Raw genomic sequence first — 26,014 nt, 5'->3', positions numbered from 1 at the left:
TTTAGGACAGTTAGCTCTTCTTGTTGAATTGATCCCTTTACCATTATGTAATGACCTTGTCTCTTATGATCTTTGTTGGTTTAAAGTCTGTTTTATCAGAGACAAGGATTGCAACCCCTGCTTTTTCTGCTTTCCATTTGCTTGGTAGATCTTCCTCCATCCCTTTATTTTGAGCCTATGTGTGTCTTTGCATGTGAGATGGGTCTCCTGAATACAGCACACTGATAGGTCTTGACTCTTTATCCAATTTGCCAATCTGTGTCTTTCAATTGGGGTATTTAGCCTATTTACATTTAAGGTTAATATTGTTATGTGTAAATTTGATCCTGTCACTATGATGCTAGCTGGTTATTTCACCTGTTAATTGATGCAGTTACTTCTCAGCATCGATGGTCTTTACAATTTGGCATGTTTTTGCAGTGGCTGGTACCGGTTGTTCCTATCCATGTTTAGTGCTTCCTTCAGGAGCTCTTATAAGGCAGGCCTGCTGGTGACAAAATCTCTCAGCATTTGCTTGTCTGTAAAGGATTTTATTTCTCCTTCACTTATGAAGCTTAGTTTGGCTAGATATGAAATTCTGGGTTGAAAATTGTTTTAAGAATGTTGAATATTGGCCCCCACTCTCTTCTGGTCTGTAGGGTTTCTGCAGAGAGATCCACTTTTAGTCTGATGGGCTCCCTTTGTCGGTAACCCAACCTTTCTCTCTGGCTGCCCTTAACATTTTTTCCTTCATTTCAACCTTGGTGAATCTATGTGTCTTGGGGTTGCTCTTCTCGAGGAGTATCTTTGTGGCATTCTCTGTATTTCCTGAATTTGAATGTTGGCCTGCCTCCCTAGGTTGGGGAAGTTCTCCTGCATAATATCCTGAAGAGTGTTTTCCAACTTGGTTCCATTCTCCCCATCACTTTCAGGTACACCAAACAAATGTAGATTTGGTCTTTTCACATAGTCCCATATTTCTTGAAGGCTTTCTTCATTTCTTTTCACCCTTTTTTTCTCTAATCTTGTCTTCTTGCTCTATTTCATTAATTTGATCTTCAATCACTGATATCCTTTCTTCTGCTTGATCGAATCAGCTATTGAAGCTTGTGCATACTTCAAGAAGTTCTCATACTGTGGTTTTCAGCTCCATCAGGTCATTTAAGGTCTTCTCTACACTGGTTATTCTAGTTAGCCATTTGTCTAACCCTTTTTGAAGGTTTTTCAATTCCTTGCGATGGGTTAAAACATGCTCCTTTAGCTTGGAGAAGTTTGTTATTACTGACCTTCTGAAGCCTACTTCTATCAACTCATCAAATTCATTCTCCGTCCAGTTTTGTTCCCTTGCTGGCAAGGAGTTGTATTCCTTTGGAGGAGAAGAGGTGTTCTCTTCTCCTCCAAAGAATTTTCAGCCTCTCTGCTCCGGTTTCTCCCCATCTTTGTGGTTTTATCTACTTTGGTCTTTGATGTTGGTGACCTATGGGTGGGGTTTTGGTGTGGATGTCCTTTTTGTTGATGTTGATGCTATTCCTTTCTGTTTGTTAGTTTTCCTTCTAACAGAGAGGCCCCTCAGCTGCAGGTCTGTGGGGGTTTGCTGGAGGTCCATTCCAGACCCTGTTTGCCTGGGTATCACCAGTGGAGGCTGCAGAATAGCAAATATTGCTGCCTGATCCTTCCTCTGGAAGCTTCGCCCCAGAGGGGCACCTGCCTGTATGAGCTGTGTGTTGGACAAGGAGCCCTTTTATTGTTTTCTTTTATTTTTATTTCTGACTCATGTGACTGGATGGGTTTTATTTATTTTTTTTTTTTAAGGATTATTCTACTGTCATATGTTTCCACAATGAAAGAGGATCATTTCTAAGGAGTACAGGTTTTGGCTGGGCACAGTGGCTCATGCCTGTAATCCGGGCACTTTGTAAGGCTGAGGTGAGAGGACTGCTTGAGCCCAGGAGTTCAAGCCCATTCTGGGTAACACAGCGACACCTCATCTCTATTTAAAACAAACAAACAAACAAATATAAAGAATACAGGTTTTTCTCAGCAGGTGGCAGAGGATACACAATGGCTAAGAGGAAGGAAAAAGAGACTTCCTGAAATACGAGCATGGACCATTTCAGACTTCCATAAAATGTGATCCTTTCCAAAGCCCATGAAAAAATGAATTGCTGTACACTTGAAGTCTCCAAACACCTGGAGGTTAAGTATCAAAACTTTAATTATGGTTTAAATTCATATCCTTACATCTGCCCCTGACACCTTCCCATCATCCTATCCTGCCCTTAACCTCCCCCAATACCATTTGTGCCTGCCCAATTCCCACCCGTCTTTGAAAGATCAGTTCTAATGCCAGCTGTTCTACAGATTTTTCCTAGATCACTCCATCCTGCCACAGGCTGCACCTCCGCCCTTACCTCTTTGTAGGTAAAAATAGATTCCTGTTATGAATTTCCCCAGCACCTTATCAATAACTTTATTATGACATATTATGGGATGATCAAGTTCTGGCCTACATTATGGTATTTCTGTATTTCCTTTAGTAAACTCCAAGTTCCTTGAGGCTGGAGCCCTCTTTATCACTGTATGCTGACAACCTAGCCCAGCAGTTTACAAAGTGAAGATGATGCTCGATGATTACATGTACAATAAACTTGAAGCTGACAGTGGTCTTTAAATACTCAAGTCTTTAAATGTGAAGTGCTGTCACATATGATTTTTTCTGATGACCTCGGGTACAACAAAGCTGAACCAGATCAAAAACAAGGAAGAACGTTTAATAACTGTATCTGTACAATGCTGAAAGGATTAAGGCCCAGTGCTTCTCAAACTTTAATGCTCATACAATTCAACTGGGAACTGTTCAAAACAAGGTTTTTCTGATTCAGAAGGTTGGCAATGCAGCCTGAGTGCTTGTCTTTGTAATGAGCTCTTGGGTGATGTGGATTCTGTCGGTCTCCAGACCACTCTTTGAGTAGCAAGGGGTAAATAGGTGCTTCTTCAATTATCTGTGCTATGTTTTTTGTATTTCCAATTAATCCCAGATGAATATTTTGTAAAATATAATGACTTAATTCATAGATAAATTCAACAGACATAAATTACTCTGTCAAACTGCTAAAAGAGTTTCTAAACTCTTGAGCTTCTATGATCATGGGCAGGTAACAATGTGCAGACCATCACCAGCCTGCACATGACATCTTAGTAGCATCAGGCTGGATGTTCATCTATCTGTCTGCCAAGAATGAAGTGAAAGTTGGAAATCAGGGCCTCTCAAAGGGCCTCCCTTCCAGTCTTGGACTGTAAGCATCACTCAAATCTATCGGGAAGCAGTCTTGCTCCACAGCCTTCTGCCATTCACAGCCACTTCCCTCCCGCATTTCTGGGACAGTCACCATTCCTTTCTAATTTAGTAACTACACAAACTTGTCTTATTCTCCCTTATTGTCTTCACTTTTCCCCCAACTTCCCAACTTAAATCTCTATATACCTTTAGTTTTATTCCATTCTGTTTCGCATTTGTTTCCTTCCATATACTTTCATTTTTCTAATACCTACCAAAACATTTTTGCCTTAGATTTCCCTTTTTTATCTAGAATTTTCTCATCTTGCACTTTGTTTTTATCTCTGCCACATATAACTGAGAAGTCAAAGGAGTGTACTGAATGAGTAATGAATAATCATTTAAAAAGAGCCAAGCTAAAGGGTTAATAACTGATCATTTTTTCCTTGAGTGAGCCTATGAATCAATAGGCCTTTTCTATGTTCTCTGTCCCCACCTCAGGAGGCTACAGGATCATACATGTAAATTTCTTGGAAGTGTTAATATTCTTTTTTATTATTACATGATGTCAATTTACAAACTCTCCTAGAAAATGCAGCAACCTTAAAATATCACCTTGACAATTTTATAACACTCTAAAAAAATTAGAAACAATAGAAAGTATTATAAAAATGGATCTCAGGTGTTCAAATATAAATACCATGCATGTCACATTGTTCCCCCTTTTCTGTTTCTAGGGCAAGACATTTCCCCTCTCTGCCCCGTCTGCTGATCTGTAAACAGAAGAGATTAAGGTGATTTGCAATCTCTTCCATCCCTGAACATTTCTTGACTGAGCTGCTGAAACCAGCTACATAGAATTACTGCAGAGACTCAGCCCTGAGACCTACCCTAGTGAGTCCTAGAGGCTTAACTCTGGCCAAATCCATCAGTACTCAAGGATTTATAATATACTTCTTGCACATCATGTGGTCTAAGTTTATTTTTCTCCCAAGCACCCATCCTTTGGCCAAACTTTTAAAAAAAATTTTCTGTTCTTCTGTTCTATTAAAGTAGAGCAGGAAGTGAAACAATATTCATTTTACTTTTTCTTGACAACATGGAAAAAAGGACGTAAGAAAAGTCATTGGCTACTAGCTAATAAAGAAGATGGTATTATTCAAAGTTTTACATCCATGAAAGGCGTCTACAACTTGTAAGTAATTAAAATTGAGCCAAAGTCATCCACTGGGTACATACAGTCCCCTTCTTGCTTCCAAATTGCTGGAAAAGTTCAGTGTCTCTAAAAGCCACAACAAACCACCCAGGTAATAGGCCTGGTCATCGTCTTCCAAGAATCATTTTAGACGTGACTGAATGGGGCTTGACATAACAGTGATAGAGAATAAGTCTAAGTGACTTTTCTTCCCCTCTGATGTAAAAGCTTGTCTCCAATAAAAGCAAGGAAACATATTTAAATAGAATGCAAGAGAATGTAATGTTCACGAAGTCGAGATTTGCAGAAATTTGGGGGTGATTCATGGGCATTACTCATGATTTCGAATGAATCATGTCATCATGTCATGTGTAGCTATCAGGAACAGACCCTGAGATATTTGAAGAGGGGCCTGTGTAGCCTCTTCATTTACCTGCTTACGCCAAACTAATAATTCACATTCCTGTAGGGAATTTGTTTCACAGATGCCCTCCAACTGCTTTTTTGTCTTCAGGAGCTCCTGAAAGCACATCAAAAATAGACCTTCAGGGAAGAGGATTTTTAGGGCAGTGAAACTACTCTGGGTGATACTGTAATAGTGGATCCATGTCATGACACATTTGTCCAAACCCATAGAAGGCACACCACCAAGAGTGAACCCTGACGTCAACTACAATCTTTGAGTGACAATGATGTGCCAATGTAGGTTCAGGAATTGTAACAAATGTATACCACCCTCGTGTGGTATACTGATAATGGGGGAGGCTGTGCATGGGTAGGGATGGGGGAAAGGGGATATATTTGTACTTTCCTCTCAGTTTTGCTGTGAATGTAAAGTTGCTCTAAAAAATAAAGCTTCTGGCATGGTGGCTCACACCTACAATCCCAACACTTTTGGAGGCCGAGGTGGGAGAATCACTTGAGCCTAGGAGTTTGAGATCAGCATGGACAACAGAGTGAGACCTCCTCTATACAAAGAAAATTAAAAAAAAAAAAAAATTAGCCAACTGGGGTGGTGTGCACACCTGTGGTCCTAGCTACTTAAGAGGCTGAGGTGGGAGGATCGCTTGAGCCCAGTAGGTCGAGGCTACAGTGAGCTGTGCTCATGCCACTGCACTTCAGCCTGGGCAATAGAGTGAGACCCTATCTCAAAATAAATAAATACATAAAAATAAAAAATAAAAGGATCTTTTTAGTACCCATTCAACTTAAACGAAATATCAATTTGCAGTTAATGTTTCCATCAACAGATGGCCTTGTCTCACACAAGCCTTTTACAGCCCACTTTTGTGGGTGGAAAAATACCAACCCCTCTATCTCACAGTTCCTGCCATCCAAGAATTCCATCTACATGGAAGAAGAGCATTTCCACAGACGTCTGAGACACAACCAGAGGTCTCAGAGGGAAACCCAAGGAAGCTCCTCAGCAGGTAGTGGGGTGTGGACTGGGTGCCAGGGGCCTACAGGTGAGCTGCCCTCCATACAGCTCCATGAGCTACACAGGCTAACACCAAGGTGCTCTTCCTACAGGATTTGTCTTGTCGGAAGCCATGTTAGAGGAGTGCTGAGGGTAGGAGACAGCAACAAGACACAGGATGGTCTTGGTGACCTGCCTGGGAACCACCATCAGCCTCACACTGGTGCACTGAGAGCAAAGGGCATAAGGCAGGGGAAGGGCAGGAACCCACATGGGGCACCCACCTCCTCTCACTGAGCTCAGAGCTGGACTCTTCACTATTTCCTTTTAATTTTTCTCTATTCATTTCTCTCTGCCACCAATTCTTTTTACCTAGATTACGGTTTTTACTCACCAAAAAAACTTTTTTCCTCACACAGATCTTAGAATGACTCATCATTTGAATGGATTTTTTTTTTTTTTTTTTTGAGACAGAGTCTCATTCAGTTGCCCAGGCTGGAGCGCAGTGTCGTGATCTTGGCTCACTGCAACCTCCGCCTCCCGAGTTCAAGCGATTCTCCTGCCTCAGCCTCCTGAGTAGCTGGGATTGCAAGTGTGCACCACCACACCCAGCTAATTTTTGTATTTTTAGTAGAGATGGGGTTTCACCACATTGGCCAGGCTGGTCTCGAACTCCTAACCTCAGGTGATCCGCCCACCTTGGTCTCCCAAAGTGTTGGGATTACAGGCATGAGCCACCATGCCCGGCCATGTATTTTTAGTAGACACGGGGTTTCACCATGTTGCCCAGGCTGGTCTTAAACTGCTGACATCAAGTGATATGCCTGCCTCGGCCTCCAAAAAGTGCTGGGATTACAGGTGTGAGCCACTGTGTCCTGCCATTTTAATGGATTTTAAGAGTAGTTCCCCAGTTGGCCTTCTCAGAATGTTCAGGAGAGCTTTATAAAAAAACAGATTCCTAGGTTCCAAACTGGGCCAATTAAATCCAGTTCAAGCATATGCATATTAAAAAAGTTCCCAGCTTGTCCTGACCTCCTCCCTGCCTGGAACACCCCTCCCCCCACCCCATAGTCACACAGTTTAATCCTTCCCTAGATCCAGTTCTCTGCTCCAATAACACCTCCAAATAGCAGCCAAGGTACCCACCATGTCTAAAACAACAAGCCTCCAACCCCCTTCCCGTGCTTTATTTTTCCATAGAATTTATCACCATCTAATAACATGCGTTTGTTTAATGTCAATATCCATGAAAATAGTGACTTTGTTTGTTTCCTGCTCTATCCCCATACCAAATAAAATGGTACTGAACGGGCACTTGGTAAATATGAATTGACTTGATAAATGAGCACAGAGCCAGGTTAGAGAACCAGTGGATTTTAATATTGCGATGTTGGTGACTATTCTCATGTGGTTCTGAAGTCAAACGACCACACTGTTTAGAATGGCATCATGAACCGGCTGAGTGGTTGTGAGCTTTTCCGCACTCCATCCCACTGGTTTGTCCTCAAATGAGAAGGGGATACTTTCTCTCCATATCAACCCCAGGGTGTGCTGGACAGTCAGCAGTTCAATTCAATGCTCAAATGTTCCACTATCCACAGTTCCACTATTGTCCCCAGTGCAATAATCCGAATGGGAACCGGACTCTAGGGCTGGCCACAGGAGGAGGCTTTCATTTGGGAATAAACCTAGTTGCAAGCCATCTCAGCCCGCTTCTCTGCTCTCTACTCAATACCACGTGTGCCCTGCCTGGGAAGATTCGGAGATGCAATGTAGTGAAAAGTCAGGAAAGGTTTCAGGAAAATCAAGGGTTTACTTTCCAGGTGTCTTCATCCCACCAACCAACAACATAGTAATGAAGGTGACGGAGACCCACCTTCACAATGGAGGTGCAGAAGCAACTCCCAGGAGGCCACAGCCACAGTCCTATCCTTCCCCGACAGCCTCCCTTCCCCCAACCATGCAACACAGGCAGATCCACAGAAACCTTTTCCATTCTCCTCTTGATATCACATCATCCACTTTGAAGAGGAAATATAATGTAGCATTTTGTATTTAGCTTTGCTCTGCATAACCACGTCCAATTACATTTGTATCTGGAAGAAATATGAGAATAGCAATTATGTATCTTTGAGAGTCATGTGATTTGAAGAAAGGAGAAATTTATCTCAAAGAAGGTTATGTTTTCTGAAAGGAGAACATGGCAAGTGTGAATTACAAATGAAACGGGAAGACAGTGCAATGAAACTTCTGCAGAGTGTGCATGTGTTGGGGGACATGAAGCAGGGAAGACAGCACACACACAGCACCCCAGGATAGTGGACGTGCACAACTATAAGTAACAACTGGACCAGGCAGGAATGCAGCCATCCCTAGAGGGACAGCTACAACGTGTAACCAAACCAGTGAAAACTGGATTGGTGGATAGGTGGTGTTGTTTTGTGTAGCTAGCCTCTCACCGCACCAGGTGAGATATTAGGTACTAAGTATGGATTCAGAAATAAGATCTCAACTAGTTGGTAGTCTCCATCCTTGAGGAACTGACAAACTTTTACTTCTAACCATAGACTTAATGTCAACAAAATGAATTGCTATGAATCATTTCTATTTGTATTTTAATCCAGTCATGTAAGCCTCTAGCATTATGTTTCATGATAGAAAGTACCCACTGCGTTACATAAATCCTTTTCCCCCCAGGCTGTGCATAGCCTATTCCTCCCCAGTTGTCCCTAACTAGTAAACGGTACTATTTTCTACCCACCTGCTTAAGTCCAAAATTTCAGAGTCCACCTAATAAATACAGAAGGATGGACCGGGTAATAAAACAGAAGTGGATACTAAAACTGGTGAATGCAGGTTAGTGAGGAATGGGATATTTACATAATCTCAAAGTGTTGCTCCCACAAATTATTAATTATAAAGAGAAAAACAGACTAACCTAGTGGATTCCTCCTTTTTTTTTTTTGAGATGGAGTCTCGCTCTGTTGCTTAGGCTGGAGTGGAGTGGCGTGATCTCAGCTCACTGCAACCTCCATCTCCTGGGTTCAAGCGATTCTCCTGCCTCAGCCTCCCAAGTAGCTGAGACTACAGGTGCGTGCCACCTACCTAATTTTTGTTTCGTATTTTTGGTAGAGATGGGGTTTCACCGTGTGAGCCAGGATGATCTCGATCTCCTGACCTTGTGATCTGCCCACCTCAGCCTCCCAAAGTGCTGGGATTACAGGCATGAGCCATTGCACTCGGCCCTAAACCTAGTGGATACCTCTTAAATAACGTGATCAAACTGAACAATACCAATGTTGGGACAAATTAACATCACGGCCTCCTGATATGATGCACTGAAGAGGACATGATATCACTTCCATGGGGTTCTTGCCAAAAATGCAACCCTCCCATCCAATCTAATCGTAAGAAACCAAACAAACCCAAGACAAGGGATATTCTATAAAATAACTGACTAGTACTCACCAGAAGAGCTGTGGTCATGAAAGACAAGGAAAGACTGAGGAACCACCACAGACTGGAGACTAAGGAGACATGGCAGTTGCAAGCACTGTGGAGCGGGCATGTGCTATGTACAAGGGAAGGCAGAATCAGCTTTTGGGAGAGAGTGGTCACAGGTGGCTTCACAGAGGTGGCACCCGACTCAGGTTCGCTGAGCACTTGCAGGCATACTTGGAGGGAGAGCAAGTACACCAAGGAAGGGGGACAGCAAAAGCATTACAGTAAAAGACTACATCCCAGGTGTGAAAGTTGATCATACAAACTGGGTCATTCTAGTCATACCCAGTTAAATCTGAGTCAAGGACCAGTGTAGAAAGCACTTAGGGCACATAGCTCCTGCTGCAGGAACTAACTTTTCCACAAGCCCAGTTGTTGAAACTGCCTGCTGCAACCCCACAGCCAGTCTGACCTGGTAGCTTGCTGAAATGACCTGCAACGTCTCCGACTGGTTTACCCACCACCGTTGCTTGCCAGTTCCTGAAAGCTTCTCTAGCATCCATGAGCTTCTTTTTTTTCTTTTTCTTTTCTTTTCTTTTTTTTTTTTGAGACAGATTTTCCCTCTCGTTGCCCAGGTTGAAGTGCAATGGCATCATCTCGGCTCACCGCAACCCCTGCCTCCCAGGTTCAAGCGATTCTCCTGCCTCAGCCTTCCAAGTAGCTGGGATCACAGGCATGCGCCACCATGCCCAGCTAATTTTGTATTTTTAGTAGAGACAGGTTTCTCCATATTGGTCAGGCTGGTCTCAAACTCCCGACCTCAGGTGATCCGCCCGCCTCCTCCCAAAGTGCTGGGATTACAGGCATGAGCCACCACACCCGGCCTTCCAAGAGCTTTCTTTCACAGTATGTCCTAGCCTTCTCTTTGTTCTTCTGACATACTGAAGACCACCCAGTCTGGGCGTATGGCCCAAAAGGTAATTCTTGCTTCCCAAATAAACCGTTTTAAATTTAGAGATTTGCTCTATATTGTATACGACTTCAACAAAGAAATGAGAGAATGCAAGGAGTTTGGCAAAGCTAGAGAGCAGGGTGCAGCCATGTGTATGAGGGGACAGGGTGGGACGTGGGGAAGAGCCGTTCCTGAAGGACTTCCCACAAGCAAACTTGGACTTCGCCTTGAGGGAAATGGAGCCGCTCCTTAGGAATTTGGTTTTCTTTTTTTCACCTACTGATTTTGAAATAATTTAAGATTTTTTAAAAAGTTTTTAAAAATTGTACTGAGTTCCTTTGCACCCTGCAATTATCCAAACTCAGAAATTAATATTGTTACAGAAATACTAATTAAACCACATGCTTTATTCGGGTATCACCACTTTTCCCCCGCAGTGTCCTTTCTCTGTTCTAGGATCCAATCTAGTCCCATCCTGCAGTTAGTTGTCATGTCTCTAATCAGTGACAGTTTGTCCTTCCTTCCTTGTCTTTCATGACCTTAGCACTTTGATGTGCACTGGTCAATTAATTCGCATCTCGTTCCTCAACTTGGATTTGTCTTTTTTCTTTTTTTGAGACATGGTCTCTGTTGCCCAGGGTAGAGCACAGTGGTGCGAGCACAGATCACTGCAGCCTCAAACTTCAGGGCTCAAGTGATCCTCCTCCCTCAGCCTTCTGAGTGGCTGGGACTACAGGTGTGCGCCACCATGCCTGGCTAATTTTTAAAGTTTTTGTAAAGATGGGATCTTGCTATGGTACCCAGGTTGGTCTAGACTGCTGGGCTTAAGCAACCCTCCTGCTTTAGCCTCACACCTGCCAGGATTACAGGCGTGAACCACCATGCCTGCCTGTTTAATTTCTTATAATTCCACTGAGGTTATGCATTTTTAGCAGATACACTACGGAAATATCATATCAGGCAGAAGATGATATTATTATGTCTTGTTCTAATGATGCTGACCTTGGTCACTTGGTTAAGGTGGTACCTCTTGGGTTTCTCAATGGTTAAGTTATAATTTTTCCCTTTGTAAGTATATTCAAGGAGATAATTTGGGAATATATAAATACCTTTTTCTCCTCAAAATCTCACCCTTTTTGTAGCCATCAGTAGATACTGTCAGCAACAATAACTGTGGTACTTCAATGATGATTTCTATCCTCTATTTCTTCTACATATACGAATTGAAATTCTTTTATAAGAAAGACCTGTCTCCTCTCCTCCATTTATTAGTTTATTCATGCATTCATTCACTTATCCATGCACAGACACATGGGTGTTTATCTTATTATCTGGAGTAGAATCCAATGTTATATTGTGATTTATTTTCTTGCTCACATTGCTGAAGTATTGGCCTCTGGGAGTCCCTTCTGGGTGGCTCCTGTGCCCTGCACAAAGCCTGTCTTCTGAGCTCCTCAGTGCTTTCTGGCACAAAATGCTCCAGCCTCTTGGTGTCTTTTTCCTGCCCCAGCACTGAATCAGCCACGTCTCTGGAGATATTAGAGTTTTAAACATTATCCAATTACATTCTAGAAACATTACTCTGGCGGCAGCAGTGTGGAGACTGACGGGGGCTGAGCAGGGAGGCAGACAGACCAGTGAGAGGTCCTGCCACAAGTCAGAACTGATGGGAGCTGGCACTTGAGGAGGGGCAGGGCCAGTGGCAATGGTGAAGAGAAGACAGATTCCAGAGATCTGAGAGGTAGAAACGACAGGTCTGGGCATCAATTAGATGCTGAGAGTGAGTGAGGTGGTGGTATCTCTGCTGCCTCCTAGATTTCTCCTGGGGAGTCTGGTAGTATACTAACCCACACAGTCAATGGAGGACAGCCCACTGGCGGGGGGAGGGAGCTAGGTTGACTGGGTTTAAGGTGGCCATGTAGCGGGCTTGGTATCAGTGGGTCTGGGGCTCAGGAAAGAGGTCAAGGCAGTAGCTTCTCTGGGGTAGATGAGATCACCGTGGGAGACAGTGCAGGGTGAGAATGGAATCTTATGTCTCATCAAGGTATAGGGACAGATGGGGAGGAGAGCCAGAAAAACAGGCTGTGGGGAACATGGGACAAGAGGTGCCACAGAAGCCTGGAGAGACCAAGTATCAACAAAATATATCAACAAAATGATCTGATAAATACAGCAGACAGGTCAAGATAAACACTTAAGTTTTCACTTGATTTGACAATTATACACTGCAATTTTTTAAAGAACAGTTTTGATGGAGTGGTAAGACATGAGCCTAACTGCAGACTGAACAAAAACCAGGAGCTGAGACTGTGCACAAGATAAAGAGATACTTTTCTTTCAAGAAGCCTGGTTGCAAGGTCAGGGAAATTATGCACTTGTTAGAAGAGGATGCAGAGTCTGTTTACTTTTTTTCTTTTTTTCCAATATAAGTAGAGAGTTTATTTGGCCACATTTGAGGGCGGCAACCCAGGAACACTGATTCCAGTTGCCCTGGATGAATCTATGCTTCCTCTGCTTGCTTTTAAGAGATGCGTTTGTTCAACATGTGCACATCTCCTACACGCCAGGCACTGGAAAAGATGAGCAGACTTTTCTGCTGGGGCAAAGAAGCCAGGAGAGAAGGAAAAAAAAAAGAGAAGAGAATAAACAACAGGAGAAAAAGGGTGGGGGAACAGGAGATGAGACAGTCAGGGAGGATAGGCCTTGACTATCAATCTTTGCTCTACAGAAGATTGGCACGTAAATCATCATTACGTCTAATTAGCATTTTAAACATGATCTTCAGAGTTAAAAGATTTTATGCCCAGATTTTTAAACATCGAATACTGTAGATGAAAGGGTGACAAATTACAACCTGCTGCCTGTTTAGCCACGGAGATAGAAATGGTTGTTATATTTTTAAAAGGTTATTAAAACAAAAACAAAGAAGAATATGTGACCAAGACCACATGTGGCTTGCAAAGCACAAAATTATTTCTAACCCTTCAGAGAAAAAGTCTGCCAATCCCTGCTCTGAATATTTTTACAATAGCAAACACACAACATTTTAAAATCCAGTCTAACAGATAAGTGAAGCAACGATTTTTGAGAAATGATTTCCAAAAGTGATGAAGGAATGGTGATAGATCTAAAAAAAATGGTGATAGATCTAAAAAAAAAAAAAAAATAAGATACACACTGGTAGGGTCTTTATATGGTAAGACAGTTTTCCTGGACAGTAACCTGGCTTCACAAAACAAATAACAAATCTGTTTCTATCTTCAGATCTGGGATATAGTCTCCAAAGTAGGTTTACCTGTAGTCACAAAAAATACAAAAAGAACCCAAACTCTTTTTCTGATTTGTTTATGGTGTCATCATTCAGAAGAAAAAAACCCTGCAAATTAAATGGCAAAGAGAATGACATTTCTGAAGCACAGAATATGAAATACTAATATGATGTAATAACAGCTATTAAAAATGACAACTATGGGCATTACATTGAGATATGAGAGAGATGTGAAATGAATTCAAGTAAAAAGACGAACTGTAAATAACAGGTAAATATAGATTTCAACTACTTCAACTGTAACTATACATTAAGTACACTGTTCAGAACCAGAAATTAAGGGCAACATAAATGAAGCTCCAATGTAATTTCCCAATTTTTTGTATGTATAGATTTTTTAAATTTAAATCTAGTTCACGTAATTTTGAAAGTAAAGCAGTCAATAAAATTTCTCTCTTAAAAGACAAGGTTTGAAAATGCATGTTAAAATTTTAAGAGTTTAAAGACAATTAAAACGATGACGCAGCAACTGGTGAAGCCAAGAAATTCTGCTTCAATGAAACAAGTCTGATTCCTTGTTCTGGTCACACCCTGACCTTTTGGAAAGGTACATAAAAGGAAGGCATTCGTGCCACAACCTGTCAAACAGTTCTAGATTTTCTACTTTGGTATTCTATTTCGGAGGCTATTAAAAGGCTCTTTCTATATAACCTTAAGACCCCCATGCAAATGAGCATCTCAAGAATAAGCCCCTTCACTTTGGGGAGCACTCTTACAAGTTTCCCCTGTCTAATTAAAAACTGGCTTATCTGGTTCTTTCTTGCTACAGTACACAGGCAGCACTTTAAATACTATAGGAGCTCCATACTTCAGAAGCAAGTTCATGTTTCTACTCACTTTCCATTTTCTCTTTCCCAATGTAGAGAGTTACAAGGAAGATTTTATGCCTTTTCAAAGAAAGTAGGCCTCCTAAATAAATCCAAAATGAAAGCAGGAATTTATGTGAATTTATTATTGTCTTTGTACTTGTCTTTTTTGTGTAGTTCAAACCGAAGCATTAAGTGAACTTTAAGAGACTGCCCCCTTTTTCCTTTTTTAGGAAAGGAGATAGTGGAGTAGGGGAAACAAAAACTACAGCCTCCAGTACACCCCTCCAGTTCCCTTTAATAAATAAGAGGCAGCTCCAGGATGAACTTCCCGTTAGCATCTTTAAGCTCCGTCTGAAAACCACCTTTTTGCTTCTGGCGCCTCCTTAATTTATAATCCACTGCTATAAACTTCTCCAAACAACTTGAAGCTGAAAATGCCTTCCAAAATGTTGTCAAGGAAATGAATGCTTCTCAATTAATTCTTTAGTCATGTTGGGACAAAACGCTCTCTCATCAGAGCTACTCTTTCTGAATAAAGAATTCGGTCTCTTCTTCTCTCAGCTTTCTTGGCATCAGAAATTGAATTCATGGGAGCTGACCATGCCATCTAAAACAGTCCAAAAGTAAGACTCTAAACTCTGTTGCAAAATGGTTTATTCTGTCCCTTTGCCCTACCCCACAAACGTATTCAGCTACATAGTAAAATGCTATGGCAGAAAGTTCAACCTTACTTGGATGTAGTATATTCAGCATCCTGAACTCTGACCTTTTACTTTTTCGGCAGGACAGTCATGTAGCAGGTAACGATGTTTCAGTCCGTGATGGACAGCATATACAACAGTGGTCCCGTAAGATTATCATGCCATATTTTTGCTGTGGCTTTTCTATGTTTAGATACACATATACTTGCCGCTGTGTTGTAACTGCCTACAGTGTTCAGTACAGTCACATGCTATATAGGTCTGTGGCCTAGGAGCAACAGACTACATCAGATAGTCTAGGTGGGTAGTAGGTTATGCCCTCTAGGTTTGTACACTCTGTGATATTCGAACAATGACAAAATGCCCAATGATGTATTTCTCAGAACGTATTGGTGTCATTAAGCAATGCTGACTGTACATACATATCACAGACAACTCAATTATCTTTTTTTTTTGAGACGGAGTTTCACTCTTGTTGCCCAGGCTAGAGTGCAACGGCGCGATCTCTTCTCCTCGCAACCTCCGCCTCCTGGGTTCAAACACTTCTCCTGCCTCAGCCTCCCGAGTAGCTGGGATTACAGGCATGTGCCACCACATCCGGCTAATTTTTTTTTTTTTTTGTATTTTTAGTAGAGATGGTGTTTCTCCACGTTGGTCAGGCTAGTCTCGAACTCCCAACCTCAGGTGATCTGCCCGCTTCAGCCTCCCAAAGTGCTGGGATTATAGGCTTGAGCCACGGCGCCCAACCAACTCAATTATCTTACGTATGAAAGTTCTACTTACGGACTGAGTGCCCCTGGCCCTGGACAAAAAAGATGATGGGCTTTAAAATCACCCACTCCATATGTCTACTGGTTTTCCACACTAAATGAGGCGATGATGCACTCCTTGCTGAAGGCACACACCATGAACTAAAGGAGTCTGCTGGAGGGAGCGATTATTTGGCAGAGTTGGAAAAATCTTACAGAGGAAGGGATACTTGAACCAGGCCTTGAAGGATGAATATGAAATTATCTGCCAAGCAAGAGTAGGAAGTCAAGAAAGGCAGAGAGACAAGAAACACATGCAGAAAGCAAAACATATTCACAGACAGGTGAAGTACTCTGCAGAGCTGTCAAGGGCTAGAAGAATATAATTAAGATGTTTAAACAGCAACGTTAACTCAAATTCAACACATTTAAGACAGACTGTTGCCTTCCCCACTTTCCCTAGGCAGCCAGGCTCAAAACTGTTATCTCTTCTTTTTTCTTCATTCTTAGTTCTCATGTTCAATTAGCATCCAGTTGATTTCCTCCTTAATTCTGGAGACCCACCGCCACCTTGATGCCTAGGACACTGTCCCAGTGCGCTGCTCTCAATTGGTCTAGTAGCTCCATGTTCATCCCTTCCTGGTCCTGTAGATACACAGCAGCTAAATGCCTTCTTAAAGTAGGGCTTCAGCATGGTACTAGTCTTTAATGATTAGCAACTGATGATAAAGTAAAAATCTAAACCAATAACCCGGCATGCCAGAATATGTCTTACCTTCCTCCCAGCCACTGTTCCTATTCACTACCCCAAACACAAGCCTGATGTTCCTGCATTTATCCTTTGTTCTGCCTCAATGGCCCTGCTGTCCCCTTTCACCCACCCAACTCCTACTCATCCTCTCCAAGGCTTTGTTCAAATACCATTTCCTCCATATGTGATCGCCCAAGTAGTTCTTCCCCTCGCAATTCCTACAGCTAGAAGTATCTGTAAAATTAAAATAGCTTTTGTTCTATACTTTGTTTTTTCACAACTAAGCTGTAAAACTTGAGAGTAAGCTCTGTATTTCACTAATCTGCCTAAACTGTCCTGACTTTAATGCCTACTGTAAGTGTGATGAACATCATCTGTTGGTGACGATGAAGAAGCCAACAGCATGCCTGGGAGCATCCGTGCCTGGGAGCCATCCCTGCCTGGGAGCCATCCCTGGCTGCGAGTCATCCCTGGTCTGCCCTTTTCCTCATCAACATGTCCTGGTGCCAAATGTCTGTAATCCAGCTGCTGTGTCCGCCTCCACTGCCAAACCTGGCCCAGGGCATCCCACTTTCCATCTGAACAACTGCAGCACCTGCTGAAATGGCCGCTGGTTCCACTTTTGGCTTTTATAGAGCACACCCAGCAGCACTGCATTGGAGTGACTTTAAAACAATACACAAACAAATATTCCTCTTTTAAAATACACCACTGCCCATCCATAGCCCCTAAGATAAAGCCTAAACTCTCTATCAGACTCAACTATGCCATAAATTGCTTTTTTGTCCCTTTCTCATATCCTATCACCTCCCCAGCCAGCTCCCAATACACAACATGGCAGCAGAAGTTTCATCTTCTTTGGAAGCAGTCTAAATGCCAGCTCTAACTCAGGGATCACAGGCCTTCCCAGCCTCTAATCTGTTGTCGATGCCATCCCACCCTTTGCTCACCATCTCCAGGTATGTGGTGTTCTGTTCCCAGAGAGGCCTGACCTAGTCCTGGTGCCACCCCTGATCCTGGTGCCTCCCCCTGCTCTTCTCATGCCTAGGTCTCCTCCTCCCTCACATCTCAGTTTCAATGGCACCACCTCGGAGCAGGGATCCCGTCACCCAGGCCACAGCAGCAGCCATGCTGCTCACCTCCCCAGGTAGCCTTTACTGCTCACCTCCCCAGGTAGCCCCCATGGATGCTGGCACTCCGTCTAGAAAGGTCAATGAACAAACGGGCATATTAGAGAGGCTTAGCCAAGAACTGATGTTCTCTACTTAAAGAAAGTCATTTCTGTAAATGTGATTAATTGGGGTAACACTATAATAATAAAGGGTCAAATCAGCCAATTAAATTCTTTTAGGGCAGACTATCAGAAGTTTCTACTCTGATAAACACAGCAAATCTATTCTCTGCTCATTCTTGAGATTCTGAAACTACCCATAACACAAGGATGTTATAAAAAAACTAAGTGAAATCAAAAGTAATCTTTAAATCTTTAGTTTTATGTTTATTTCCTTCTCCAACCCCACAGAGATAGAAAAATAAATAGACTGACATAGGTCTCCACATACTGGGTTAGTTTTGATACTCTCTGTGGGAGGCCACTGAATACAATGCTCCAATGGCAGGCAGCACAAGAGGATGGAGTCCTGGAGGGCGCAATCCTCTGTAAATGACTGAAATGGAGGCTCCAGGAGGACAGTGGCCTTGTCAGTTGGTTGCACCATCTTGCCAGTACATAGATGCTGCTGAGATGTCTTGAGTTATCTCCTGTGTATGTGTTGAACGACTAAACCTGTAATCAACTCCCTAAACAACACCCTAATTATATAGAAGGTCCCTTTACTGTGAAATATATCTGTGAAGAAACAATACACAGTATATCTCAATAACTTTAGACAATGCTAATTCTTGAACTGTAATCTATTATTGGTAAACACAACCCCACAGCATATGGGTTAAGGCAGTGATGACATTTCTTAAGGATGTCCCAAGACTTATGATGACAGTGAATATTTTCATAACCCCTTTTCTGATCACTATGAAAGAAGCCTATAAATAAAGGAAATGGTAACCTCTTTTGCTCAAGCACCCCACTCAGGGGGTGATAAAAATGAGATGTCTATTCCTTTCCTACCAACAGCAGGCATTGTAATTTTTAGGCAGGGAACAAAGTTGATAGCTTTGGTCGCACAAGACAGTAGCTGTTAAGGAGGCCAAGCAGGAGAACAAACAAACCCACCAAAAACCCCGAGAGAAGTCTCTTATCTGTTATACTAAGTGTCAAATCCCTGTACCAACTTTCATGTAAGGAAGAGAAGCTAGAAGTTGTGGGAAACTATTCCCTGGACTAACCAAATGGAAGACTATACAATTAACCAATGGGTCCTGCTGGCCTCCAGCTCCATCACTGAAGTAGACTGGGGGCTGTGGCATGGAGAGGAGAATGGCAAACACGAATATCAGGGAACTTTCTAAGGATTTTCATTGTCCTTCAAAATCCCACTGTCCTTAAACTTCTGGCTTCATTTCTAGTGAATGTTCTCTGTGGGTTAGAAAAGACTCATATCAAACTCACAGCCTAAATGTGAGGTTTCAGTATGAAGTTTCTTACAATTCAGGGACTGATCAATATAAACAATTTAAGTGACAAAAGTGCAAATATTTTGAGCTCAGTAATACTAAACCATTTACTATTATTCAGAGGTGTAGGCAATTGGTTACTGATGAATGCTAATAGGACCATAAAACTATGTTTCAAAATATATCTAGTCATATTAATATGTTACCATAAAAATCACAAGCATCAAATGGTCTTTAAAATTGTTCTTAAAAACATAAACAACTTTGTAGTTGAGAGAACCACAAAATATCTACGAGCAAAAATATACATTTAAGTTTCTATAAAAACTCAAATCCAAAAAAACCCCAAAGATATTTAATTGGTCTATATTTCATTATTCAACAGTCAACTTTTAAAAACTAGTCCTCCTATCTTCCATTTATGATACGCATTGGCCCTCTAAGCCTTACTCTACTGAAATGGAGGCTCCAGAAGGGCAAAGGCCTTGCCAGTTGGTTGCCACCATCTTGCTAGTACCTAGCCGCTGCTGAGATGTCTTATCGCCTCTGCATGTGGTGAACACTGGAGATAACCAACAAAATATTTCACCAAGATCTTATTTCCCTAAGTGTTCCATTTTTCTAACTTATTTGAACAGAGGAAAAGTCCAAATCCCTTCACTATAATAGCAAATGGCAAAGTACTACGTATTTCTATTTTGCAGTATTTCTGTAATAATCTTTATGAGAAATTAGGGCATTCACATTCCCAGCGAGAAATGAATGCAGCAAACATCTGACCATCATTCTATGGCTAAGTCACTCTTTGGCCCTAAGTACTTAGGAAGATGATTTAACTCTGCTCTTCCAAACACCAGAATCAGGAACTCTGGCAGAGTGTCGGGGCATCTAGATGGACATAGAATCTTTATCCTCCACAGAGCCAGAGCTGCCACCTTTACCTGAGCCTTTGATTTCCTTCCTTCTTTGGATTCATTGTGGCTTAGGAGGAAGAGAACCCATGGGAAGCGCTCAAATGCAAGGTCGCAACCATAGCCTGCCACGTGTCACATCCCACACCCCCGTATCTCCACCCTTAACCCAAAATTCAAACTCACAAATCATTCATTTATATTACAGCTTTAGTACACAAAATGATAGTCTTGTATCTTTCAGAAGGATGATGCAACCCTGTGAAGAACTTACTGCATGGCACTCACAGACCAAATGAACCCTTATTTGTCCTAATTATGTTTTCCTTACAAATTATAAATAGATTTTAAGTCCCACTTTGATATCATAAGAACTCGTTAACACTTTAAACAATGGATAAGGCGGTTTTGAAAACTGGATGCTTAGTCTATATCATCCAAATATAAATCCTAAGGAACCAGAGTTTCTATGTGGAAGAGCATTTTACTTCAATCCTAAATTATATAACAAAAACTAATTTAAGAACATTGAAGGAGACGTCACAGGAGAAAATGCAAACTATAAGAAGAGGCAGAAGTAAAAACAGTATAGGTAAAAGAGTGAGGACTTATTAACCAGAGCTAGGTTTTACTCCTATCACATTACTATTACTCATAATAACAATCCTCGGGAAAGTTCTACGATAAATCTGAACACCCCACACTTCCCTCTATGCTACAGACACTAGTCTAACAAGAATTTTGTTGATTTGTTTCATCATTTGAAACCTTCCAAAAACCTCTCCAGAATTAGAACATCTACTGCTACTAATAGTGGCAACCACTGTGTTATATAAAATAAACAAATATCTTTAAACTGACATGAGTAATTTGTGTTAAACTGAAATTTACAAGTGCTTAGTTTCCTTAGAAGCCTGGATAAAATATGTCTTTGATCTTCTGAAACCGAACATAGTTATTATCGCTTTTGAAAAACTCAGTAAGAATAGGGTTTAATCAAACAAGGTTGTGATTACAAAAAAGGAAAAAAAAAAGAAAAGGAAAATCACTGAGAACCATTAAACTATCAAGATCTTCTGGACAAATTTCATCTTCTGAGCAGTTGTTAGGAACGCCTTATAGTAAGTAGATAAAAACAAAGTCTAGATCCCTTAAAAGAGACTCAAGCCCAGCTTATTTTCCATCACCATAAGAGTACAAGGAATAGGTAATGTCAGTTTTATTTTAAGTGTGCTCAGGATTTCAAAAGATACTCAGAAACTGGAGCTTCTAACTGAACCCCTGAGCACTAAGAAACTTCACAGGCTACAATCACTATTCAAGATCCTTATGACAATCATTCGGGAGCTGCTATGAAGACTATAAACTCGAAACACAAGTGAAGAAAAGATTATGAAAATATTGTAAAGAAAGCAAAACATTATTAACTGAGCATTACTGTGAAATCACTTTGCTTCACAGCCAGACTCTCATTACCAGGGAACACTTAGTGGATGCTGCTGCCTCGGGAGTGTATTCTCAGCATTAACAGGGAAGCAAAGAATCTAATAAGAGGCTATGCAGTTATTCACATAAATTAATCAACAAAAGTAAACTGGGGATGAAAAGCAGGCTCTGCACACACCACATAGTACTCACGGACTTTAGTGCCCATGTGACATTAAACTACAGTGTATGTTTCAGATATTCAAAAAATAATGTCTATGTTACTACGAAACTTGGACCTCCTACAGAGATCCTATTAGTCTCCTTAAGTAGTTTCATCAGTATCATCTGTGAGTCAAACTTTATATTTAAATGGCAAAACAGGCTCATCAATAATTAGGCCTTGGAACATACCCAGATTAACAGCATAAAATAAATGATTGTTGTGATACAACTCTACAGGCCTGGATTCATACAACAGAATACCCAATAAAGTCCTGTATGACAGGGGAATGGAAATGCTTTAATATTAACATAAAACAAAACTTTAAATGACACAATAAAGCTATAAAAACAGAAACAGGCCCTCCTCCTCACAACACATACACATGAGGCAAAACAAAAATAGCATAGAGCTACATAACTTAGACTTAAAGGGGATTTGCTGTCCATGTAGCCCAACCACCTCACTTCACAGATAAGGAAGCTAGAGCCCAGAAAAGTCGCTCATGATGACCTAGGCTGGATTTGAGGCCCTATGTCTCATTCTAACCTCACTAGACCTGCCTTCTCTCAAAAAATAAGGGGGGGTCGGGGGGAAGCTACTCACATTCTTAGCTGACTCATCAAAGGATCTAAAAATCTTAGGAATCTTTTTTTTCATTTTCTCTCCAGGACTGAGAGCTAAACAAACTTTTGTTGCAATAGGTCTCTAGAAAACCCTAAATTTTACAAGTGATCACAGGACTGGAAACCTGTACAGAGCCACCATAATGTCACTGCAGAAGCACATAGCAGTTCATTTTCAAATCCTTTTCACATATATTACTCACCAAGAACCATAGCTCAGGAGAGAAATGGGTCTGAACTTTGCATCAGATCAATGGGACTGTGCCAGAATCGGAAGAGCCTCAGACATGAAGCAGACCAAACTGTAATATTCAAAAGAAAAATAAATTTCCTGCAAGCCCCAGGGAGCTTTCCCCAGAAGGTCTCAGAGTTGATGAGAAAGAAAAGGCTCTGTGGGTGCTTGTGACTATGAATTCGGTTTTGCCACTCTTAGAAAGGTTGTTAGATATATATATATATATATAATCTATATCTTTTTTTTTTTTTTAATTTAAGAGACAGGGTCTCTCTCTGTCACCCAGGCAGGCTGCAGTGCAGTGGCAGTCATAGCTCACTGCATCCTGGAACTCCCGGGGTCAAGGGATCCTCCCGCCTCAGCCTCCCAAAGTGCTGTAATTACAGCCATGAGCCACTGTGCCCAGCCTGTCAACTACTTTTAGGTTTAGTTTCCCCAACAAACCAAAGAGAAAATCTCACCCAGGAACCAAAAGGAGGAAAAGCTTTGGGAAAGGAGCATGCTGGGAAAGGGGCATGCATGCCATTTACTGAGCTAAGGGACCGCAGGAGGTCCTGCCTCCTTCCTGGAGCAGCTGCACCCTAGGGCTGCATGACACATGCTCTCTCTACATAACCCGGGAATGCCAGTCCTCTCTGAGCTGATCTTGAGGGTGTGCTGCCAAAGCTGAGTTTTCTGGCTTTTTCCTTTTATATTTAAAATCTTTCTAATATGGTATGATTGCTAAGGGTGTCAGCAGGAAAAACAAGGGCTAGACCAAAGATAAAGCAGAATAAAAGATTAAACCAATAAGTCAAAAGACTTTTCGATATTAAGTAGAAAGTATGCCAAACAAGTTACTTTAATTCCCAGTGTGACAGAGTTGGACTGGCTTCCTTTGTTGGGCACATAGTAAGCAAAAGACAATACTGCTCCTATTTTTTATATACATGATTTATTATTGTACAGACTGGGTCTCACTATGTTGCCCAGGGTAGTCTCGAACTGCTGGCCTCAAATGATCCTCCCACCTCCACCTTTCACAGTGCTAGGATTACAGGTGTGAGCTACCATGCCAGGCCATACCATTGCTTCTAAACCACAGAATCACACAATCACTTATGCCAGTTACCAACACTAGGCCAAACACAGACATTAAACAAAATCAGAATTTTATAAAACTTCAGAGATTACCAAACTTTTGAACATTCAATTCACAGAATAATGATATCACAGTACTAAATGCTTAAGTTTCAAAAGGGAAAGATAAGAAACATCAAGTTCTAGAATACATAAATATATTTTGTTTCAATATAATTCTCTAAAGTGCATTTCAAACAAAACAAATACATTATAAAAGCCCAATATTATTGGTATTAAAATTACCAGTAAAAATAAATTAACAAATTTCTTTCTAGTTAGTGATACAGATTCATCAAATTACTTTGAAACAGCTTTGAAATTGATGATTTTTAAAAACATCCCAAGACATTCTATCACTTCAATAGCCAAATAAACTTAAAGCAATTAATCTGTCACTGATGAAACACATATTGACTGATTCATGTTTATCCATAAAACATAAAAAAAAAAAATCTGCCTTGTCTTTAAAGATGATTGAAAATGGAAACCAAAATGACACAGTATGTAAAAGTGCTTGATAAACATTTTAATTATAAGATATTGTAAGCCAGCTAACAGTAGAGTTTACACAAAGAGAACAGTGAAATACAAGTAATGCTCTAACGTGGTAGGGCAAGAGTAGGAAGGCGGTTAGGCGTAATTAATTTGGAGTCTAATCCTAGTTCAACCATTAAGTACTAATAACCTCATAACACAAGTCACTAATGTCCACTGAGCCCCTATTTTCTTATTTAGAAAGTGAAAGAACCGGACTACAGATATTTCCTAATTCAATGGGTACTACCTTTGAAGACATGGGAACAGACCTATGAGGTGTCAACACTATTACACATTTCTTCACAGGTGTGATTAAATGAGAAGACTCATTTTTATCCCTCATTCATCAGATTAGTGAGCTGAAGCCTTCTCATCTACCAGTAACTCACAGCTAATATGAGTAAAAGCTGGAAGCACAAAGCCGGTCTTCAAACTCTGAATCCAGTGCGTTTCTCAATTAGGTATAACTGAGTGTCTGTGTACTATGAAAATGTAATAGAGCCAATTTTCTAATGTACACATTTGCTGTGGTAGAAAGAAAGGCAGTCATTCATTCAATACATTAACTGATAGGCACAGTTCTTTCTGGGTGCAAAGAGTAAAGCAGTGAATACAAGAAAACACCGCCGGGTGCCACGGCTCACGCCTGTAATCCCAGCACTTTGGGAGGCCGAGGTGGGCGGATCACGAGGTCAGGAGTTCGAGACCAGCCTGGCCAACATGGTAAAACCCCGTCTCTACTAAAAATACAAAAATTATCCGGGCGTGGTGGCGGGCGCTTGTAATCCCAGCTACTCGGGAGGCTGAGGCAGGAGAATCGCTTGAAACTGGAATGCGGAGGTTGCAGTGGGCCGAGATCACGCCACTGCACTCTAGCCTGGGCTAAAGAGTGAAACTCAGTCTCGAAAAACAAAACACCACGACCTCATTGAGGTCACATTGTGGTTGGGAAAGACCACCAAAGTAAATGTGTAAAATATGGGGTACATCATAGCGGTAAGTGCTATGGAGAAAAACGAACAAGGATAACAAGCAAGGATTCGGCAATTTGCAATTTACTTCTTTTAAGCCAAACGGATGCCATTTAAAGAACTATAACAATAATGCATCTAAAGTAGTTTTCTTCAGCATTTTCCCAAACAGGGAAGACTTTGGTCTGCTGACTCCAATTTGAGATGGGTTGCTCAAACCTCGGAACTGCCAGCTAGAAGCTGTCTGTCACATTAGCAATCCAAATTCTGTACTAACGATGCTACCCCAGACCCTACTGCCGCCCCGCCCCCCGACCCCTCCACACTCCCCACCGCCAAAGAGCGCGAATGGATTCACAAAACAAATCCAAGAGAAACCAGAAGTTACAAGGGCACTTGAACTTCTTCTAAGTTTAGCACAAATATCTCCCCAATGCAAAGGTTAAAGTGTAGCGTGTGTGGTGGTTTTGCTGGGACAAAGCGCTAAGAACACACATCATTTTGCTTTTTCTGACCTGTCAATTGTAGTGATATTCTCTACCACTAGCTTATATTTAACCAGCTTACTGGGCAGTTTCTCCAGTTTTTAGCATTCCCCCCTTCCCTTTTATTAAAACAGCAACCTAGTTTGCAAGAAGGTTGCTAAAAGAAAAGATAGTCTCCTGCAAGATCTGATACACTTGTATAAGCACTGTCTTATCAACCTTTTAATTAACCTGGTTAGTTGAGTTGGCAAATCTGGTTAAGCTTTGCTTTACTAAAGTATTAAAATGCCCTTAGTCGCAAGGCTC

At 41.4% G+C, this 26,014-nt stretch overlaps 1 protein-coding gene across 4 annotated transcripts in view; it reads right to left on the bottom strand.

Annotated features, from left to right (window-relative positions):
• Window positions 1–26,014, bottom strand: part of GAN (gigaxonin) — a 74,003-nt gene that overhangs the window by 46,890 nt on the left and 1,099 nt on the right. The gene's annotated exons all lie outside the window — the stretch shown is intronic.

Source organism: Pan troglodytes, chromosome 18, assembly GCF_028858775.2.
Source record: "Pan troglodytes isolate AG18354 chromosome 18, NHGRI_mPanTro3-v2.0_pri, whole genome shotgun sequence".
Taxonomy (NCBI): Eukaryota; Metazoa; Chordata; class Mammalia; order Primates; family Hominidae; genus Pan; species Pan troglodytes.
The sequence above is the reverse complement of the archived record's forward strand: the minus strand, read 5'-3'. Positions and strand labels throughout refer to the sequence as shown.